General features: G+C 45.2%; 1 protein-coding gene across 1 annotated transcript in view; it reads right to left on the bottom strand.

Annotated features, from left to right (window-relative positions):
- GRV2 (DNAJ heat shock N-terminal domain-containing protein) overlaps window positions 1-22,731 on the bottom strand; it is a 72,669-nt gene that overhangs the window by 33,706 nt on the left and 16,232 nt on the right. The window lies entirely within an intron of this gene.

Genomic DNA, 22,731 nt, shown 5'->3' with positions numbered 1-22,731 from the left:
GACTACGACCACGGCGAGGCTATGGCTGTTCGCGGTGGATCAGCTGCGGGGTGCGTAGGGTAAAGCAAAACGCTGCTGCTGGCTGAAAACGCTGATGACTGATCTTGGCAAAACGCTGGAGATGATGGCATCCCAGGTACTTGGTTCTAGAGAGGCACCTTCACTACTCCTCTAGCTTCAACAAGTGCACCAAGGGCTAGTTAAATAGGTACAAATGCCTGAGTCGGGCAGCCATCCCAACAAGGGTAAATGAAAAGTCACTTATTGATAAAATGCACTTTAAGAGGTGGTTCACACGCGGTAATGCCTATGTGCTCAAATGCTATATTGTGCAAGAGAGGGTATGCAACTATGACCTGCCTAATCATGCACGTCCTGCTAGAGGCTCACAAAGTGCCAGCTAGGTCCTATGCTAACTAAACTGACGCTAGACTGTAGCAGAAGCTTGTCTACGTGGCGCAATTGCGGTGTGCACGTAACATAAAACTTAATGAATGTCTGTTAGGTGCAGCGGAATGAATGTTGTATTTTCTCAAGATTAGTGATCTTTATTGCTCAAGGTTCCTTTTAGTTCTTAGGGAAAGAGAGAGCTTTCCGTCTTATGGAGTGTTGTGGTCACGAACAAAGTGAGTGGATATTGTGCATGCAAGTGAATGAGACTGAGAGAAGGAGAGAGAAGAGATACGACACCCGAGAGGTTGTAAAACCCTCCTCCGAAGGCCCCACTCTCGTCGGCGAGAGTGGTCTATTCTTTGATTGCACAAAGGTGTACAGCGTATGCAATGGACTATGCAACTTGGTCTATGCCGATGATGACGACGACGACGACGATGGCTCAAATCTGACATCTTCTAATCGCTGAATTACGGGACTGTTTCGGTGGCTAAAAATGACTGTTTTGGCTGCGTTTTCTTGGCTGAAAAATGAGGTTTCTTAGGGCTGAAAACTGATGGTCTTTACAGCCTGAATCTGCTACACTTTAGGTGAATAATGCCGGTCTTAATTTGCTGCTGAAATCCAAAAACGCCAGGGGCTGAAATTGGTCCTTCTGTCGCCGGGGTTCTACAAATGCAAAAACGCTAGGCTGATCTGCCGTGTCGTGATGACGCCGAGGCTGATCTGCTATGCACAAAACGCCAGGGCTGATCTGATTTAAAAACGCTAGGTCTTCTGTGGAGAAAACGCCAGAGTAGTCGCGCGGGTTGGTCTTGCTGAGAAGTTGCCTGTTGAGCAAGGTGCTCCTGCTGCCTCTTCTACCAGAAAGTGCTGACTTAGGTTTGCTTATATATTAACTTAGCAAAATTGCCCTACCTACTTTTGTAGGAAAGTCACTTAAAAATAATAAGTGAAAATCCCAATAAATAGGAAAATAGGCTAAATGCACTAGAAAATTCCCCTAACTGATGCGAATGGATTCTGATGGGAATTCCGATGATCATGCTGTGTGCAACCGGAGGATATGCATCTATGCTAAGTGACTGGGCATGCACGGTCTACGATAGACTCACAAAAGTGCCAGATCACTGCTAATCTAGACTTGACTGAACCCTGATGTGGTGTAGCTTGTCCACGGACACATAGGGTTGGGATGTGTCTCGTGACATCTCCTCCTTTTCAAAGTGAGGTACTGATACCGAACTGTATGGCGTCGAGGGAGATCGCCAACAGCACCCGGAATCCTGGAAGGGACTCTTCGCCGGCCCACTCTGCTGTGTGGGTCAAGCGGTACTTGAACTTCATAAAGGTCTGCAACGCTTGCTTCTTTGGGCCGCGCCGAAAGCGACACAAAGTCTTCTGTGGCTCCTTCGATGCTTCAACTTCGGCTAGAGTCATGCTTCCTTCGTCTCCAAGAATCTCCATGGCTGAAAATTCCTGAAACCATCTCCAACACAAAACCATGAACATACCCATTCCATGTAAAGTGAAGGAAAAAAATCTTGTCTTCTCTAAAGACTGTGTATGCAATGTAGATGAACATAGAGACGGAGTGACAACCCGTTCATCAAACACATGCAAACAATGCGATCGAATCTTTCTTGTTTGATCGAAATCAATCAACTGTGGCAAATCACAATGGAAATGCCCATGCTTGGTGCTCATACAATCATGTGCTCTTTCGGAAACTGTGGGATGCCAAGGAAGAGACATGGAATGTGACTTCTTGACATACAAACTTTTCAGCTTTTCACGAAAAATCCGCATACATTCGTGCGCATCCATGATAGAAACGTGCTCAACATACAATATGTCATGCCTAGGAAAAGGGATCACATAACGATGCTGACTAAAATACAGGAAACCGTCACGAATGAAACACTCGAACAATGCGTGCGTATCAATCATGCGAACACATAATACATCCTGTGAGGGTGCTTTTGTCCAAGTCTCAAGAGCCAAGATCGCTTCTTCAGGATATATCGAATCGTCTTGTGGGGGATCTGTGGACCTCGACTCGAAAGCCAAGATCGGATCTTCGTGATTGATCGAATCTACAACGAGGTTAGCTTCGCTAGGAAAAGCATCCACTAACACATCATCCTTGTGAACAATCACATCTTGTTCACGCAATTCATCATGCTTGTCTTTATCATCCAAATCATCATGCAAATCATGGTCAATCAAATCATCATCATACTTCACACAATCATGCAAATCCTGTGTATCCTGCTTTTGAGAAGAAGAGACTGAGACAGTCTCCTTTCCGTAATTTTGTGCAAAGTACGTCTGTACTTGACAAAAGTCGCAAGAACTCTTTGTTTTGTCGATCGCTCTGTTCTTGTATTGCTTTTCTTTCTGCTTTGTCTTTTGCGTGTCTGCGATTCATTTCTGCTTCTCTTGCTTTGGCTTCCAAGCGTGCTTGCTCGCTCTTACGCGCTATGGCTGCCATTCTTTCTTGGGACTGACGCTCTATGGCTGCCATCTTTTCTTCATAGTCACGCTCTATTTCTGCTTTTCGTGCGGCATTTCTTGCTTTGTCTGCTAACTTCTTGTCAATCATCCTCTTGTCGAAAGCCTCCATAAGAGTTAGTGCAATCGTTGTCGTAGATGGGGAAGGGTCAGAAAAACCTCCTGGTGGGGAAAATTCTTCTTCGCCTCTCTCATGCTCATCACTTCCAAGCGAAGTATCCATTCCGCTTCGAGTGATGACCATTCTGCAATCGTGGGTTCTTGTGGGTTCTTGGGGTCTTGGGTTCTTAAGTTCACGAGGAACTTGGGTTCTTGAGGGTCTTGGTTCTTGAGGTCCTTGAGGTCCTTGATTCGTGAGAATCTTGGGTTCTTGAGGTTCTTGAGGTGTTCTTTCGCTTGCAAATCGCGTTGGAGAAGGATCTTCTCTTCACCCAAGTTCTACTCCTTTCTGCGGGCGCACCCCTTGGCGGCCTTGCGCTCACACCAAGGTTGCTTTTTCCCACCTCACGTCGATTGGCCGGCCGCTAAGTGCACGGTCCGCTCTCAATGAGTGAAAAGAGACACAAGGGGAGGTTGGACAAGCCCTTCTTTCTTGGGATTCCTGTCGCTCTTCAACAAAACACGATTAGGAATCGCCACGCCCAAGTAAACTTGGGTTCGTGCGATCGCAACAAGCCAAAAAAATTCTTGTGGTTCTTTCCTTGAGTAATGCAGAACACTTCCAAAGCTCTGATACCAATGTTAGGTGCAACGGAATGAATGTTGTATTTTCTCAAGATTAGTGATATTTATTGCTCAAGGTTCCTTTTAGTTCCTTAGGGAAAGAGAGAGCTTTCCGTCTTATGGAGTGTTGTGGTCACGAACAAAGTGAGTGGATATTGTGCGTGCAAGTGAATGAGACTGAGAGAAGGAGAGAGAAGAGATACGACACCCGAGAGGTTGTAAAACCCTCCTTCGAAGGCCCCACTCTCGTCGGCGAGAGTGGTCTATTCTTTGATTGCACAAAGGTGTACAATGCGTATGCAACGGACTATGCAACTTGGTCTATGCCGATGATGACGACGACGACGACGATGGCTGAAATCTGAGATCTTCTAATCGCTGATTTTCGGGACTGTTTCGGTGGCTGAAAATGACTGTTTTGGCTGCGTTTTCTTGGCTGAAAAATGAGGTTTCTTAGGGCTGAAAACTGATGGTCTTTACGGCCTGAATCTGCTACACTTTAGGTGAATAATGCCGGTCTTAATTTGCTGCTGAAATCCAAAAACGCCAGGGGCTGAAATTGGTCCTTCTGTCGCCAGGGTTCTGCAAATGCAAAAACGCTAGGCTGATCTGCTATGTCGTGATGACGCCGGGGCTGATCTGCTGTGCACAAAACGCCAGGGCTGATCCGATGCAAAAACACTAGGTCTTCTGTGGAGAAAACGCCAGAGTAGTCGCGGGGGTTGGTCTTGCTGAGAAGTTGCCTGTTGCCTGCTGCCTCTTCTACCAGAAAGTGCTGACTTGGGTTTGCTTATATATTAACTTAGCAAAATTGCCCTACCTACTTTTGTAGGAAAGTCACTTAAAAATAATAAGTGAAAATCCCAATAAATAGGAAAATAGGCTAAATGCACTGGAAAATTCCCCTAACTGATGCGAATGGATTCTGATGGGAATTCCGATGATCATGATGTGTGCAACCGGAGGATATGCATCTATGCTAAGTGACTGGGCATGCACGGTCTACGAATAGACTCACAAAAGTGCCAGATCATTGCTAATCTAGACTTGACTGATCTGACTGAACCCTGCTGTGGTGTAGCTTTTCCACAGACACATAGGGTTGGGATGTGTCACGTGACAATGTCAAATATCAATCTAGTATTCCAAAGAATGATAAAACCTAATATTTACCCAAAAACAACTTAGTAGAAGCCTTTCCAAGCTAGTCATAGCTGCTTAACCCTTGCCATTTGGGGCAAGGTCAGTTAGGTTTCATCTTCTATCCGGTGGTGGCTCTAGTTACCAGTATCTCCCGAGAGCAGTTTAGGCTGTTTTTGTGGCTATGTGCTTCCATATTTGAGATGGACGTATCTTTTCCTGCCATATGATCCATTTATGTGCCCACCTGCTAGGTTGGCATGAGGCAGGACTCCTGTTCCTAGGGTTGCCCGAGGTTAGCCTCTTATTTCTGCAGTTTTCCCAAAGTGTGTCTGACTGGGGACCAAATTTGGTCCCTTGCCCAATTTATTGTCTTTTTGTATAATGGGGCATTTATTTTTGGGCGGTCCAAATTTATTGGATCGTGGGGTGTGAGTATGTGAGTCAAGCAAGTTGTGAGGAGTCCCTTAAAGAACCCTTGCCCCCTTGCATTATCTCATTCCAATATTAGAGATTGCCAGTGTTTTGAGTCTCGAGCTTTTTCTCTCTCTACCTTTCTCTAGAGTTTTCACATCAGACTCTCCTCTCTCTTTGAAGCGTTTCCTCTCTACCATCTGTGATCCCTCTCCCGCCTCTCTAGCCCCTCTTTGCTCACCCTCTTATAGGTTTTGTAGGTAGTGCGCTGCTCTAGGCTCGTGCGGTGCGCTGCCCTGGTTTGGAGACTAATTCTGTGAACTTCTATCATAGTAGATCTAAGAGCCGGCTGCCCGTGTTCGAGATGAGGTTTTCTCGCAGTACAAACTTTGATCGCTATTCCATTCACCTTTTCCGTTGCACCTTTGACATGGTATCTGAAACCGGCCCGTAGGGCGGTAGACTTTGGCTTTCACCAAAAACTTTACTTTAGACTTTAGGACACAGAGAAACTTTGCAAATTAAAATTTGTAACCGGAATTAACACTTCGAACACACACGGCTTGGAAGCTAGAGCGCTCCAAGCATACGCCGACAACCTGTTGGCCCCAAAGACTAGCGCCCCTTTCGGTATTTCTTTATTGTTATCAAAAAGGGAACAAAACCTGCGATTTCCTACGAGCTATCCCGCATAATCCGGGCTGAAAATGACCTGTCCTGGCCTGATTTCGGCAACATAACCGTACTAGGAGGCTTGACATATGAAATCCCCACACACTGAATGACTTTCCCGATGCATACGAACACTTTACAAAACCTGGCCAGAATCTACAGCATGCTGAATTCTCTGTTTTCTGCCCCGAAAATGCGCCAAATGACCTATTTAACGATCCCCTCGCTTCCCAAGACCTCCTGGGGGTATTAGGGATCTGTTAGGGTCAAAACCCTAAACCTGCAAATTTACAAAGCAGGCTGTAATTTCCTGTTTTGGGCTCCGTTTCGCGAGCCGAACGCATCCATAGTGAGCCCTCGGTACTCCCACACCTGTTGGGCTACTTGCCCTCTGAATCGGATGAGATTTCTCACGATAAATCTCTCCGAATTCACCTGTACCTGTGGGGGATTAGCAATTAGCTAATTCAGTACCTAGTCTTGCCTAGGCATACGTGCATAAACCCACATAAATGTACATACAAATGAGTAGCCCTCGATCGGGGCATCACGATGCTGTATTCAAAAGGAGAGAGAGATGCACGAGAGCAGAATCATCGCAATGCAAGGGAGAAGGCAAGCTTTCCATTAAAGCTTCAACACCTACACCAACTACTCACACACTCACTGTAAGTCACACTGAGGAAGATATCAACCTCCTCTCTCAATTTGGGTGCCCCCTCTTGTTGATGCTTCTGGCAAATGCATCTGGAGCCGCCATGTGTCCACTTAGCCTCTTTTGAGTTAATTTCCTAGTACCCACCCACTTATAAGTGTAGCGAGGGGGCCTAAATGACTTTGAATTGAGCATAGACACCCTTTTACTGCTCGGATTCTAGTGCCGGCCGGCCCGACCAACTCGTGGCGACAAGGCCTTCCCGTCTGCGGGTGAAACTCTCTACCATCGGCCGTTTCACACTGGCCACATAATGTCCGGCCATTTGTGACTTCAAAAAGAGGGCCCCAAAAATTAAATAAAAATCACGAGAAAGAAACCAACAACTAAGGTTAGCAGTTGCCACGTCCTTGTGATATACCCCCCTCTTGAAATCACAAACGTCCTCGATTGCATGCCATATATACATGCCATTGATGATCTTGTGTTGTTAGCACACTTTTATCATCGCATGTACCCGCAAGAAAGGTCATAACACATAGATACAAATGACTTAATGAGACATTCATACTTTTGTCATGTCCATCTATGATAGAAGTGAGCATAATACGTTTAACACTTGAAGAGCGATGCACCCTTCTATTGCACTAAATCCGTATGTACATTTGATGTGCTAGCTCCATCATTACCCCTCCTTTGTACACCTTGGGTTGGGGCATACGTAGGCTGTAACCCAAAGGCCTCAACGTAAAGCTGTAATACATTTGGTGACTCTGACAGTTCATGCTCTTCCATCCACTTTGCATCCATAGGTGAATAGTTCTTGAACTTCACCAAATACCGTCTTACAACTTGTCCCATTAATTTTCTTTCCTTATGCCAAAATCTGCTCAGGAACCAAAATTTCATCAAGTTCCTCAACTTTTGGCTGATCCTCATCTAGCATATCTTCTGGCACATCACCCACAAAGGGTCTTAGAAGACTCACGTGAAACGCATTATGAATCTTCCAAGTGTCAAGCAATTTTAGCCTATAAGCAACATTGTTGATCTTATCAAGCGCCCATAGTAACGCTCGCTGAGCTTCAGAAACAACCTTTCCTTGCCCTTCATCTTCTTTAACCTTGCCTTTTCAAACCATAAAAGTACCCAATCACGAGGTGAAAACAGTAATTCACGTGACGATCAACAACCCTTTTCTACTTTGCTTGAGTCTTCTCCAAGGTAAGCTTAATCTTCTTATACATTTCATCCATGTTCTCAACATATCGATCTGCCTCAAAGATCTTGTCCTTTGTATTAAAAATGGGAGGAACGTTCTTGCCACCTTCAACAATCTCAAAAGGTGCCTTGCCTGTGGTAGAGTGCACCGTATTGTTGTACGGGCAAATATTGTTCCCACTTGCCCTTATTATCTGCCACATAACATTTCAATAGATCCAAGATATAGTATTAGCCTCCTCTGACTGTCCATCAGTTTGTGGATGAAACGAAGAAGAGAACTTGAGTGCAGTGCCCATGTTTTCAAACAAGCCTCTCCAAAACAAGCTCGTCATACAAGGATCACGATCACTAACAATCGATTGTGGCATACCATGGTACTTAAACACATTGTACATGAATAATCGTGCCATGTAGTCAGATTTTATCTTCTTCCTGACGGGAATGAAATGTGCCTGTTTGCTGAACCTGCAAATAATGGTCCATATACCATCATTCCCTATCGGCGTTCTTGGAAGATCAAAGATAAAATCCATGGCAATGCTTCGCCATGGCTTATCCTGAATTGGCAGTGGCTGTAATAACCCTGGTGCCTTTTGCCTGAGAATGTCTCGACCGCTTTGATTGTCGCATCAATACCACGATGCCCTGCATATATGGGGACATGGCTTTCTATCATAACGTTATGTTGCAATGGCCTAGTGATACATAGTGTCACGTGACACATCCAACCCTATGTGTCCGTGGACAAGCTACAGCACGACAAGGGTTCAGTTAGTCCAATCAGTCTAGATTTAGAAGTGATCTGGCACTTTTGTGAGTTTGTTCGTAGACCGTGCATGTCCAGACACTTAGTGTAGATGCATATCCTCTAGTTGCACACAACATGATCATAAGCATTCCCATCAGAATCCATCAAAATCCTTCAGGGGAATTTTCTAGTGCATTTAGCCTATTTTCCCTATTTTTGACATTTTTCACTTATTATTTTTAAGTGACTTTTGTTGGAAAGTAGGTAGGGCAATTTTGCTAAGATAATATATAAGCATACCTAGATTAGCACTAATTGGCAGAAGAGGCAGCTTCTCAGCAAGACCAACCCCCGCGACTCCTCTGGCGTTTTCTCCACAGAAGGCCTAACGTTTTTGCATCAGATCAGCCTTGGCGATTTGTGCACAGCAGATCAGCCCCAACGTCGTCAAGACACAGCAGATCAGCCTAGCGTTTTGCATTTGCACGACATCCGGCGACAACAGAAGACAATTTCAGCCCTAGTGTTTTTGGTTTGCATCACAACCTCAGCGTTTTTGCAGATCATCGGGACGGAACATCAAAAACCACCAGTGTTTTCAGTTTTCAGCCCTTAGACACCGCAGATCAAGTCCCGAACCTCGCAGATCTCACCTTCCTGCAGCAGATCCTCGCCGCACGATCAGATCCCGCGAAGTTTGCAAATTCAACCGGGAAAACACAGATTTCAGCATCTGCGTTTTCAGCGCGTTGTCGTCGCATCGTCGCCATCGACATCGTCACCAACATAGAGTCAGAATTCAGCAAATAGAGACTTGCAGATTTCAGCCATTAGCATTTTCAGATTTCAGCCCGTCTCGTCGTCGTCGTCCTCATCGTCGTCGACATCGTCGGCAAGTCCAAGCATTGTAGAGATTTGTGCAATCATAAGTAGACCGCTCTCGCCATAGAGAGTGGGGCCTTCGGAGGAGGGTTTTACAACATCTCTAGTGTCGTATTCTCTTCTCTATCTCTCAGTCTCATGCGCTTCCATTCACTGTGTCCATTCACTTTGTTTGTGTCCATTGCACTCTCTCATTAAGAACGGAAGGCTCTCCCTTTCATAAGAATAAAAGGAACCTTGAGCACAATTCGGAGCACTCATCTTGAGCAAAGTTCAAACATTCATTCCGCTGCACCTTACACATAGTCTACCATGCATCATCATAAAACCATCCTTGAGGAGGTAGTACTCATGGTGTTGCCCATCTTGCAACTGTTCAAAGATCCTTGCAAAATCCTCATCAGTAGCATAATGTTCCTTCATGTCATCAAGCTCGTGATGACAAGGAATTGACATAGCTGAAATTTGTGGCTTTCTTGATAACGCATCAACCACAACATTCTTCTTGCCTTCCACATGCATAATCTGGAAGTGGAACATAGCAAGAATGTTTGCCCATAGCATATGCTTTTCGGATAACTTTGACTGTGTCAAGAAGTATCGCAAGGTCTGATGATCTGTCTGGACAACAAAATCAGCACCTAACAGGTAGTGCTTCCAGCTAGAGAGCGCATGACTGACGACCAGCAGCTCTTTCCTATAGATTTGCATTGTGTTTTCTGGCCCTTGCAAGAATCTGCTCTCGTAAGCTACTACCCGACCATCTTGCATTAGCACTGCTCCGATGCTATTGCCACACACGTCACACTGGACCACAAATGACTTCTTGAGATCTGGTAAAACAATCATGGGATCTGAAGTCAACTTTTCCTTTAAGAGACTGAAAGCTGATATCTCTTTTTGGGTCCATCTGAAAGTGACCTCTTTCTTTTACAAAGCCTGAAGAGGTGAAGCTATCTCTGCAAAAATCTTGATAAACCTTCTATAGTATGAGCACAATCCCAAGAAGCTTCCGACATCGTGCACAATCTTTGTGAGAGTGCGCGTGTGCGAAAGCGTGAGAGAGGAGAGGCGAGAGATAGTAGACACAAACGCAAGGTATGGTGAAGAGGGGACAATCAGCCCCCCATGACTACCATGAGCAGAAGACCCAATACAATGCCAGATGATCTCTGATGAGATATGGAAGTGGGTACCCCCCTGGCCCCATAAATCATAGTTACCCGGACCAGGAACGGGGAACGGGAATGGGAGGGTCCGGAACGGTACCGGAACGGGGAGGAGGAGGGGGGGCGGAACGGGAACAAGGCCGGAACGGTCCACCTAAAGTAAGGCTTGAATTACCTCCATTCAGCTTAGTCCTAAACAACCCCAAAACTGCTCCCAAATCTGCCCCCTAACCTGCCCTCAAACTACACCAAATATGTTCCCCGAACAGCCCCAAATCTGCCCCCAAAAGCCGACTTTTTTTTCCCCAAATGCCTACTTTTTGCCCGTTCTGCCCCGCGTTTCGTTGTTCCGCCTCGTTCCCCCCATTCCGGAACACCGTTCCGATTACACCCCGTTCCGGAATGGCGTTCCATTCCCATCTCCATTTCGGGAACGGGACTCCTCCGAAACGCCGTTTCGGAACGTTTGGGCCGTGTTCCCCCCGTTCCCTGTACACTGCCATAAATAGGTGCCCAAGGGGAGGTAGGGCAATGCCGGAAAATCCCCCACAACCCAACAAGAAAATGATATATGGAAATATATGTCGACGCCCGGACAAAAGTGGGCGGCCGGTCCCAAACTCGGGCGGCCGGACCACGTACAACCTAGACTATGGGTGGCCAGCCCAGAGACATACTAGCCGTACAAGTATGTCCTAGACCTGTGAAGCAGCAGAGTGGTGTAAGGCTAACACCCCCTCTCAGCACCTGATGCTGAACAAACCGCGTAAAGCCGAAGATGTGAGGCAACTGATGAAGATGTCTCCTGCGATTCCTGCAAATAGGATCTGTTGTGTCTGTAGTCAAACCGTCTCGAGAAAATGGAGAAGCCCAGGAACCGTCATGAGAATGCACGGAAGCCTCTCAATGCATGAACCTGCAACCCAGTGTGGCCAGGTGGCTAAGTTGTGTAAAACTCCAAGAAGGCCATATGTAGCAATCTGCGCCATAAACTCTTCCGAATTAAGGAAAGCCAGACTAAGCAGTGTGTACTGTAGAAGCTATCGTAAGTTGCAACGCCATAAACTCCTCCGAATTAAGGAAAGCCAGACTGAGTAGCCTGCACTGTGAAGATCCTCTGAGAAGAGGTGTGGTCAGACCAAGCTGTCTGCACTATAATCATCCTGTATGAAGGGAAGCCAGACTGAGCAGTCTACGTTGTGAAGGTCTCTGAGAAGAGGAAAGGCCAGACCAATCTGTTTGCGCTGTCTTGCCTGTATCTCCTGCCTCCAATCCTCCGGTGTCAACCAAAACAGAATCCGCACCAATAGCCACCAAATCGCTACTCGGTGTGGTTCTCGATGTGAATGAGCTAGGAGTGGCCTACTGCCCAGGTCGAGGGATGAGTCTGCTATAAGGTAACCGAGGGTGAGTGTAAGCAACTATGAAGGTAGCAATCCAAATGATCAGGAGTGTAGAAGAGCAACTGCACTACCATCCACGCCAAGCTCTGGGTGACTCCGGATGTAGTCACGTGATGATGCCTGATCTCCCGCATCTCACGGGTAAACTCTCCAAGAGAGTCCAAAGCACTGAATTCCCACTCCAGTCTGTAGATCCAAGCAATGAACCTGTCCAAGAAGAGATCCAAGATCCTAGATCCAAGATCCTCTCCCTCAGTCCATGTAGATGCTCCTATGTAAGCAAGCGATCTAACGTGTCGAGGTCAAGTCGTTAGTGTCTCTCCACCCAAGATGGTGGTGTCAAAAGTCAAGCTTTGCCGCATTCTGAGGCCATCATGTGTGCCACTTATGTACTAAACAGGTATCCTACGAAAGCTTTGCAGTCTATTACTCCATATGAAGCATGGCATGATAGAAAGCCTTCTATTGAGCACATGCGTGTTTTTGGCTGTTTGGCATATGCTTTGGTGCCACAAACACAGCGCAGAAAATTGGATGATAAGGCTGTCAAATGTATTTTTGTTGGTTATAGTGCTGAAAGCAAAGGTTACAGGTTATATCATCCGCAAACAAAACGTATCCTGGTTTCACGGGATGTAGTGTTTGTGGAAGATTTTGTTCAACCCTTGCTGTCATGTACTAGGGACAGTAATGTAGGCTCATAGGACATTTATGACACTTTATTGCCTCTTTTCAGTGGTGGAAATACGAATGTAAGTTCCAATGAGGCAAATGTATAGCCTATGGGGGTTTCTGAAAATGTTACAGATCAGCCTATTAGTGAGGCAGATGTACATGATGTACTTGATGAGGAAAGGGCTGAAAATTGAGCAAGCTAGAGGTATGCCAAAATGGCTGGTGCACACTTTGCGTGACACTAAATTGGATGCACCTTTGTCTAGTCGTACTCATTCAGGCTCTCGCCATGCATCTTATGCATCAGATTGTTATGCTTTGGCTGTGTCTAGCTTACATGATGTTGAGGAGCCTGTCTTTTGATGAAGCACAGAATTCAGAAAATTGGATGGCTGCCATGCAATCAGAATATGATGCACTTAAAGAAAATGACACGTGGACTTTATGTGATTTGCCTCCTAGCAAAAAGGCCATTGGTACGAAGTGGGTTTACAAGTTGAAACGCAAGCCAGATGGTGAGATCGATCGCCATAAGGCTCGACTTGTTGCAAAGGGTTATGCACAGCAAAAAGGCATAGATTATGAGCAGACTTTTACTCCCATTTGTCGTATGACTACTGTGCGTTTTCTATGTGCATTGGCAGCTCATTTTGGTTGGGATGTACATCAATCGGACATTGTTACTGCTTTCTTGAATGGTGACATATTTGAGGAAGTTTATGTAACGCAGCCTCGCCGTTTTGTCATAAAAGGACAAGAGGACAAAGTGTGCAGATGTAAGAAGGCTTTGTATGGGTTGAAGCAATCTCCTCGTGCTTGGTATGAGAAAACTGACACTCATTTGGTCAAACGAGGCTTTCGTAACAGTCCAACGGAAAGCACATTGTATGTAAAGCGTGAGGGTGATGTACTTCTCATTGTGGTTCTTTATGTCGATGATTTGCTGATCACTGGACCAAATGAGAGACATATTGCTGAATTTAAGGCTGATTTGAATGCTACTTTCAAGATGAAAGATTTGGGGCTATTGCATCATTACTTGGGTATACAGTTTAAGCAGTGTGATGGTGGTATTGCCTTGTGTCAGAAAAGTTACATAGAGACATTGCTATGTAAGTTTGGACTTGAGGATTGCAAACCTATTGCCACTTCCATGGAAACACGTTTAAAGTTGAGTCTACATGATGCTGGCGATCCTGTTGATGTCACTCTTTACCAAATTGCTGTTGGCTGCCTCATTTATGTATGCAACACGAGGCCGGATATTCAGTTTGTAGTCTCACAAGTCAGCAAATTTATGCATAGCCCAAGGTCTAAGCATTGGCACGCTGTCACGAGAATTTTCCGCTACATTAGTGGTACTTTACATCTTGGCTTGTTTTATCTCAAGGGGGGATCATTGACGCCAGACTTACATGCTTTTTCGGACTCACATTGGGCTGGTTGTTTTGACACGCGAGTGTCCACCAAGTGGTTTTTGTTTCATGCTTGGCAGTTCATGTATATCATGGTTGAGCAAGAAGCAACCTACTGTGGCCACTTCGAGTTGTGAGGTTGAGTATAGAGGAGTCTTCACAGCTACAGTTGAGTGTGTATGGCTCAGACGCCTTATGGCTAATTTGGGTGTTGGACAGGACACTGCCAACACTATCTACACTGACAGTCAGAGCGCATTGGCAGTTGCGAGCAACCCAGTTTTTCATGCTCGCACAAAGCACATTGAGGTGCATTACAACTATGTCAGGGAGAGGCTCTCAGCAGGAGAGATCAGCTTGGCTTATGTGCCAACACATGACAACCTTGCAGATCTTTTCACAAAGGCATTGTCTCGTAAGAAGCTTGAAGCTTTCCGCAAAAGCTTTGGGCTTACTCCCCTTTGTGGATTGATCATGTCCTTAGGGCATGGCACTTCCCTTTACTCATGTGCCAGCTCTCGTTCACCGCATCACTCCAGGGGGGATTTGTTACCATATACATGTGGTAGTGATGTGTGTGAACACACTAGGACCGCCGGGGCATTTTTTCCCTCTTTAGGAGGTTTTTTCCTACAAGCATTGTATATACGCCCATCATTCTAGGGCTATCTATCTTTCCATTGGGTGGATTTTACTAAGTTACACACTCTCTATTGTGTGCCTTGAGCTTCCTTCGTCTTCTCCAAGCTGTGTGCGTTTCTCTGCAACCCTAATTCCAACACTTTTGTGAGTCTGTTCGCAAATCGTGCATGCCCAAGCACTTAGTGTAGATGCATATCCTCTGGTTGCACACAGCATGATCCTAAGCATTCCCATCAAGTCCATCAGAATCCTTCAGGAGAATTTTTCAGTGCATTTAACCTATTTTCCCTATTTTTGACATTTTTCACTTATTAATTTAAGTGACTTTTGTTGGAAAGTAGGTAGGGCAAATTGAGTAAGTTTGTATATGAGCAAACCTAGGCTAGCACTAATTGGCAGAAGAGCAAGGAGAACACAGGCCGCAGGCAGCAAGTTCCCCCTCTCTCTCTCTCAGCAAGATCCCCCCCCCCTTGGTGGCGTTTTAACTTTTCCCTCCAAGCAAGACACCCCAGCCTTAGCGTTTTTCATCAACAAGACTTCATCGCCATGAGACCCCAGTACCTAGCGTTTTCAGCCATAGCCTCATCGCCAAGACCTCTCAGCCATTGGCGTTTTTCATCCAAGCAATCCTCGCCACAAATCCCATGCCCTGGCGTTTTTCAGCAGGGCATTGTCGTCCCCTTTCCCTTGCATTTTCAGCATCGTCACAGCAGCAGAATTTCAGTAATTAAAGACCAGCAAACCAGCATTTTTTCTTGAGTTTTTGGCAGCAGCAGATTTCAGCCATTGGCGTTTTTGGACAGCAAAGAGAGTACATCAGTTTTCAGCCATAGCGTCGGTCTCGTCATCCCCGTCGTCGACATCGACCTAGCCTAGACTTGCATCAGACACATACATCCACTTTGTACCAGTTTGTGCAATCAATATTAGACCACTCTCGCCAACGAGAGTGGCGAGAGTGGGGCCTTCGGAGGAGGGTTTTACGTCGTCTCTGGTGTCGTATTCTCTTCTCTCTCTATGTCTTAGTCTCATACACTTTCACGCACAATGTCCATTCACTTTGTTTGTATCCATTGCATTCTCGCATTAAGAACGGAAGGCTCTCCCTTCCATAAGAACAAAAAGGAACCTTGAGCACAACACAGAGCACTCATCTTGAGAAAGAACAACATTCATTCCGCTGCACCTTACAAAAACAGCAAGGGGTAATGGCTGAAATCTGATGAACATGGACAGGATAATCGCCGACAATGCACCAAATGAAAAGCCAGGTAGGTGGTGGCGAGATCCAGGGTTCAGAATCTGAGCGTTGCCCTCCTGCTGCAAAAACGCAGATCAATTTGCAATCCACTTTTGATGCACTTGTTGGCGTTAAAAACCTTCTGTTTGCTAAAAAAACAAAGGCTTGATAGGTACCCTAGGTGCCTAGCAACTTGTGGAAGGTGTCAACAACACATAGTGACCAATAAAACCGCCGAAATGGGCTGAAAACCCAAAAACGCAGATCTGGCTGAAAAACGCAGATGGAGCAGAGGAGGTTTCGGGTGATGAAATGATCCCAGAAGTGAAGCGCTAGCAGCCTGATGCAAAAACGCTGACCTGATCTGCAAAAACGCAGGTAGAGAGGGATCCTTTGCGACGCAAAACGCAGATCTCATCGCGAGCCTGGTTTACAAAACGCTGGCAAATTTTGCATGAAAACGCTAATTATGTTGATCTTGGGAGGAGAACCTAATGCGGAGATGCGTTGTCCCACGCCATGGAAAGCCTAAGCTACTGATACCATGTGCCCTGGCGACTGATACCATGTGAGAGTGCGCGTGTGCAGAAGCGTGAGAGAGGAGAGGAGAGAGACAGTAGACACAAACGCAAGGTATGGTGAAGAGGGGGCGAGCAGTCCCTCCATGGCTACCATGAGCAAAAGACCCAAAACAATGCCAAATGATCTCTGTGAGAATCCGTTCTTAATGAGAGAGTGCAATGATCACAAACAAAGTGAATGGACACTGTGCGTGCAAGTGTATGAGACTGAGAGATAGAGAGAGAAGAGAGATACGATACCAAAGACGTTGTAAAACTCTCCTCCGAAGGCCCCACTCATCGGCAAGAGTGGTCTACTTATGATTGCACAATCTGGTACAAATGGAATGCATGGGACTGATGCAAGTCTAGGCTATGTCGACGATGACGACAGGGTTGACGAGGCCGACCTAAGGGCTGAAATCTGCAATCTTTCTACTGCTGTCCAAAAACGCTATGGGCTGAAATCTGCGACTAGTCCCAAACGCTGATTTGGGGGGCTGTTTCTGTGGGTCTTTGTCGCTGAAAATCTGCAAGTTTAGGGCCGAAAACTCAGGTTTCCTTAGGATGAAAATTGATGGTCTTTCCGGGCTGAATCTGCTATTCCTTTAGGGCTGAATCTGCAAGTACTTCATTACTGAAAAACGCTGCAGGCTGAGGTGGTATCTGCTGAAAAACGCAATGCTTACACCTGTCAAAAACATTGGGTCAGGGGATCGCGATGATGCTGAGTGAAAACGCAAGGGGATGCTGCTTGTTTCTGGCGATAATCTCCTTGATGAGAAAACGCTAGGGAGGGAGGTGGTCTTGCTTGGAGGTAAAGTCCACAACGCTCTTGCTTGAGAAGTTGCCTGCTGAGCTTGGCTCCTGTTGCCTCTTCTGCCAATTAGTGCTAGTCTAGGTTTGCTTATATACAAACTTACTCAATTTGCCCTACCTACTTTCCAACAAAAGTCACTTAAAAATAATAAGTGAAAAATGTCAAAAATAGGGAAAATAGGCTAAATGCACTGGAAAATTCCCCTAACTGATTCTTATGGATTCTGATGGGAATGCTTATGATCATGTTGTGTGCAACCAAAGGATATGCATCTACACTAAGTGACTGGTCATGCACGGTCTGCGAACAGACTCACGAAAGTGCCAAATCACTTCCTATTCTAGACTAACTTGACTGAACTGAACCTGGTCATGTTGTAGCTTGTCCACGAACACATAGGGTTGGATGTGTCACGTGACAAGAGAAGCAAGCACAACACCTTTTGAAGTTCAAAGATCGAGGAACCCACGAGGCAGTGTGGGTTGATGAAGCATTTTTCACAGATTACCCTGAGTTGTTGGCAGACAACAAAGAAGCCATGCAACTCGATACCAATACCTCACCTTGAAAAGGGGGGGATGTCACGTGCACATCTAACCCTATGTGAATGTGGACAAGCTGTTCCTACTTCTAGGGTTTAAGTAGCCTAGGAAGAGTTCTGGAAATCTTGTGAGCCTGTACGCGGGCCGTGCATGTCCAAGCACTTAGAGTAGTTGCATACCCTCTGATTGCACAACCCATGATCACTAGCATTATATTCAGTACCCAGAATGAGCATTTTCCAGTGTACGAACCCATTTATGCGACGACATGTGAACAACCTCTTATGTCATTTTATTATTGAGTGACTAAATTAAATCCAAATCGTGGAGTCTTTTAAGATGCTACTCGACCCAACCATCTGCACCTATAAAGGGAGGGCAGGGGCGCCAATAGAAAGCAGAAGACACAGATAGAGCACAGTGCCCAGTAGACCCGCAGGCTCTCCAACGTTTTCTCATCAGCAGGACCAGCGTTTTTGCCACCAAGCATCAGCGTTTTCAGCCATCGAGATCAGCGTTTTCCAGCCCAAAGGATGCGTTTTTCAGCTCAAAGGATCAGCGTTTTCAGATCAGCCCTTAGCCTCGCCGTACCGCCACTTCCCAGTACCAGACCCTCGCCAATTTTTCCTACCACAGTAGATCAGCCAGCGATCCATTTTCAATCACATTTCAGCCCACATTTTCAGATTTCAGCCATCAATGTTTTTGCATAGCCTCCTCGTCACCATCGTCGTCGCCGGCACAGTTGCAGAATTCAGCCCTAGGACAGCACTCAGTTTTCAGCCAGCATCAGCCCTAGCATTTTTCATTTTCAGCCCTCAATCTTCGCCGTCGTCGTCGACATCGTTGTCGTCGTCGTCAAGTACCACAGCATCTAGAAGCATTGTACCAGACCTTTGTGCAATCTAAAGCAAATACCTCTCTAGCAATAGAGAGGGGGGCCCTTGGAGGGGGTTTGGGACCCCATCTGGTCTCTCTCTCTCTCTCTCTCTCTCTCTCTCTCTCTCTCTCTCTCTCTCTCTCTCTCTCTCTCATAGATTCCATTCCACTCTCTTGTTTTGGTCATTGCACATTCTCTCTCTGAGGAAACCTCTCCCTTCCTCTAAAGTAAAAGGAACCTTGAGCACTCACTGATCACTCATCCTGAGCTTACACCACCATTCATTTCCGTTGCACATTACAATACCTCATGAGCATGTCAAAGCAAATCACGGAAATCTGACTCAACCCTTGCATTCTGTCTTTTTAGGATTTTAGGCCCCTCGACTGATGCTCCATAAGTTGGTCGGGTTAGAGTTTTTAAACACTAACCCGTTTACGCCTTTCGGTGATTGCTCTTTTTGGTTCAATTCTTCTAAGTTCTAGGTTAGAGTTTGAAAACTCTAACCCCTTGTCATCTCGACTAGTCCTTCAGGTTGGTCATGCCACGTCATCCATTTGTGACATACCCCCCTCTTGAAATAATTGTAACTGCCCTCGATTATGCTTGCAAAAACAACCGAAGGACAGAAACTTTCTTCATAGACACTGATTGTATGTATCCATGCACTAGACTTCCACAAATCCAGTTCTTCTACATAGACAACAGTCACTAATCAAATCACATTTCTGTCAAGGGTCTCAGATACAGATCATGATCATTGTAACCATTTAGCAATCACATCCTTTTCACGGATGTCTTGATCTACTAAATCTTGTTACGATCACGTTCATATCCTTTCTTTTCACATTTCAAGCAAACCATGCCCTTGACAATCCCATAAGACAGGACATTCACAAAGCATACAGTTTACAAAATCACACACTTATTTCACTATGAACACCGTGTTTTAATCATTCAATCTAGCCATCTCACCCCATCCAGAACTCTGTATGCACCTAGATCCCTGTGCATCCATTTCATCCTTTTGAAGTACTAGAATCGCATTCAATTCTCATTCACTTAGCCATCACATCCAAATCTTGCTCATCTCTAACAGATGTTTAGATGCACTAAGTTCAAATCATTCATCAGATAAAATGTTGCAGAGATTTCACCTTTCCAACACATACTCTAACAATACACACATGAAAGAGCATGTTCAATATAGGAAATTTGCACTTGAATGTACATAATGTCATAAAGTCAATATTCCTAAAATCTCAAGGAGAAATTAGTGACTTTATTCAATCTAGGCAATATGTGAAAGGAGTGCAGTGGTTTATCTCTTGTACAGTCCGCATCGCACCATATTCAATCTAGGCAATATGTGAAAGGAGTGCAGTGGTTTATCTCTTGTACAGTCCGCATCGCACCATATTCAACCTGCTAATTCATCGGTAACTTTCGGAATAGACACTACTTATAATCAAGGTACAGCTCAAACGAAGAGAATCTGCAAGGTTCTCTTTTCCCGTCCGCTTTGCATCGAGAGCCAAAAAGTGTCCTTGACCAAATTATTCAGTGGACCTAGCTTACCTTTCTATTCTTTTCTTGTGCCCTATGACCTGTTGGTAGCCTTGCTTGCCTCCCCTGTCCACTAGCACCTCAATCTGAATCATCGGAATTCTCTGATGAACCATCAACCGATTCCTTTGCTTCTTTGGAACTCTCACATGAACTATCAACTAATTCCGTTCTTCGGAATTTTCTGATAACCTATCATCCGATTCCCTTGGTTCTTTCTTTTCCTTGGAAGACTCTTGCCCCGTTGAGGTGCACACTGGCGTGCCCGTAGCATAGGTCTATGAGCCGGCATGCACACCATCGAGTCTCTTTTGGCAATCCACAGCAAAACCGCTCAATCTGGTTTTTCAAAGTGATCCTCCAAAACGAGGACACTGACAAATAGGTAGAAGTGAAAACTCTCTTCAATTACCCACTTCTTAGGTGCTTCTTTGTGCAACAACAGAGTAGATCACCAAGTCTATGCATTTCCTTTCAAGTAGGATGCCACCCTTCGTACCTTGGAGCATTCCGAGAAGCGAGAAGGGGACGTCAGACTGTTGTATGACTTCAAGGGCTTGATGGGTGTCCTGGTAGCCTGAAAACGTGTCAAACTTGACTGCTTGACCCCCATCCTTGAACTCCTTGGTCTTCTTGTTCGTTTACTATCTGAACTGTCAGCAGAGGATGAGGTGTTCCTCAAAAGCACTGAGATCCATCATCTAGCGCAGACCTCAGCTTCCGCAAAACGCGGACGTCCGTACAGTGCCACTACAACAGGACTCCACGGTTTTAGGCCTATCCGTCAACATCTGTTGTGGCGGAGCGCGTTGAAGTATCCCACTAGCTGCAAATAGTATGCAGCAGCTCAATCCAAAGCTGTCAAAATAGTCGATGTCCAGGAAGACTAAGCCAGAATGTGAGCACAATGAGCCTTCCACATGGTCCATAACGCGATGCTACAGATCATAGTAAAAACTGCATCCCTCTCAGAGAAGTCATTTTGATGGACAATATCTAGAACCATCTATTCAGTGCCCAGTCTATATCCAATGATGTAAGCATGAAAACCGGATCTGTCAGAGATCCCTGAACGAGTGTGAGACCCGCACTCAGATGTTCTTTAGTAGATACCATGATTCTACAAGAATACTGTAGTTCTTGATTCATGAAAAAAATTGATCACTATTCCAAAGACTACCACTTTAGATGTAAAGCACAAAGAGGACTCCTGATTCAAAGATAATTTTCAGAACACTAACTCTGTCTGCTCGAGATGTAATTTTAGCTTTCTTAGAAATTACGAAAAGTACTTTTGATTGATAAAAACCAAATTGAATTGATGTATCAATATAGGCATGATTTGGCACAGTACATATGCTGGATATACTATAGCACCATGTATCACTAGTAAAAACTAATGTTGGATCGATGTACAGTGGTGTACTTGCATTAACAGCGTTTAGGCATGGTTGAGCAGGGTATGTGTTGGACATACTCGGAAACCATGCAAACGTTGTCAAAAACCAACACTGGATTGTTCTGTCAACACGCAGTTCGAGTACTATCTTGATACAAACCAACACGGAATTGATGTGTCAAATGAACATCTCACCTTGGTGCAAACCATCACTGGATTAAAGTGTCGGAAATTGATCCTATGTTCCTGTGTTCTTTATGATAAGCATATATGAGCACGTGAAATGTGCAACAAGACTCAAATGTCTATGACAACAAGACCTGTAGGGACTCCCAAGTTTGTATGAGTTTGAGAGATGAATGTTTGCAACACTCTTATCTTTGTTTGAATGTGCATTCGAAAAGACTCCATGAGTTTGATGTGAAATGTCATACCAATCTGTGATGACTAGTTGTGACATCCGAATAAGTCATATGTGAAACGTTGGATCAATGTGAGGGATTTAATGTGAAATAATGAACCAAGATGTGTCTTACATGCTGTCTGTAAACTATCTTGTTTTGATCATAATTGCATGGTGTTAGTGTTATTCATACGCCTTATTCAATAGGTGGAAGCGTGAACAATTCTCTTCTTTTACAAGGGGGCCTGATGACAGTGCAGACCGTACATTATATGGAGGTGATAAAGGTATGTAACAACCTGATGACTGACGTTGTACAGAGGTGGTGGCATGGTTGATTATGCAGACAGCCAGGGCTACAAGTCCTTGCATGGACGAGAGCTGACATTGCAACATAATTGGAAAAGCTAAAAATGATTGGAAGACAAGCAAAAGGTGGCCTAATGTCCTCAAGAAAAAGAGACGAAGAGGATTCCAAAGCAGCTCTCAAAAATCGGCAAAGCATGCCACCACCCTATCAGCAAGTAAAATGAAAAGAATACAGAAACAACAGGCTGATTATTAAGTTGCTACGACAGTTTGATTCAAGAAGCACATTATTACAAGTAACACTACCGGGACAATTAAAACGAGTGATAACAGTGTTTGACAT

The sequence above is a fragment of the Adiantum capillus-veneris genome, chromosome 27 (genome assembly GCF_014529385.1).
Source record: "Adiantum capillus-veneris isolate H3 chromosome 27, ASM1452938v2, whole genome shotgun sequence".
Taxonomy (NCBI): domain Eukaryota; kingdom Viridiplantae; phylum Streptophyta; class Polypodiopsida; order Polypodiales; family Pteridaceae; genus Adiantum; species Adiantum capillus-veneris.
The sequence above is the reverse complement of the archived record's forward strand: the minus strand, read 5'-3'. Positions and strand labels throughout refer to the sequence as shown.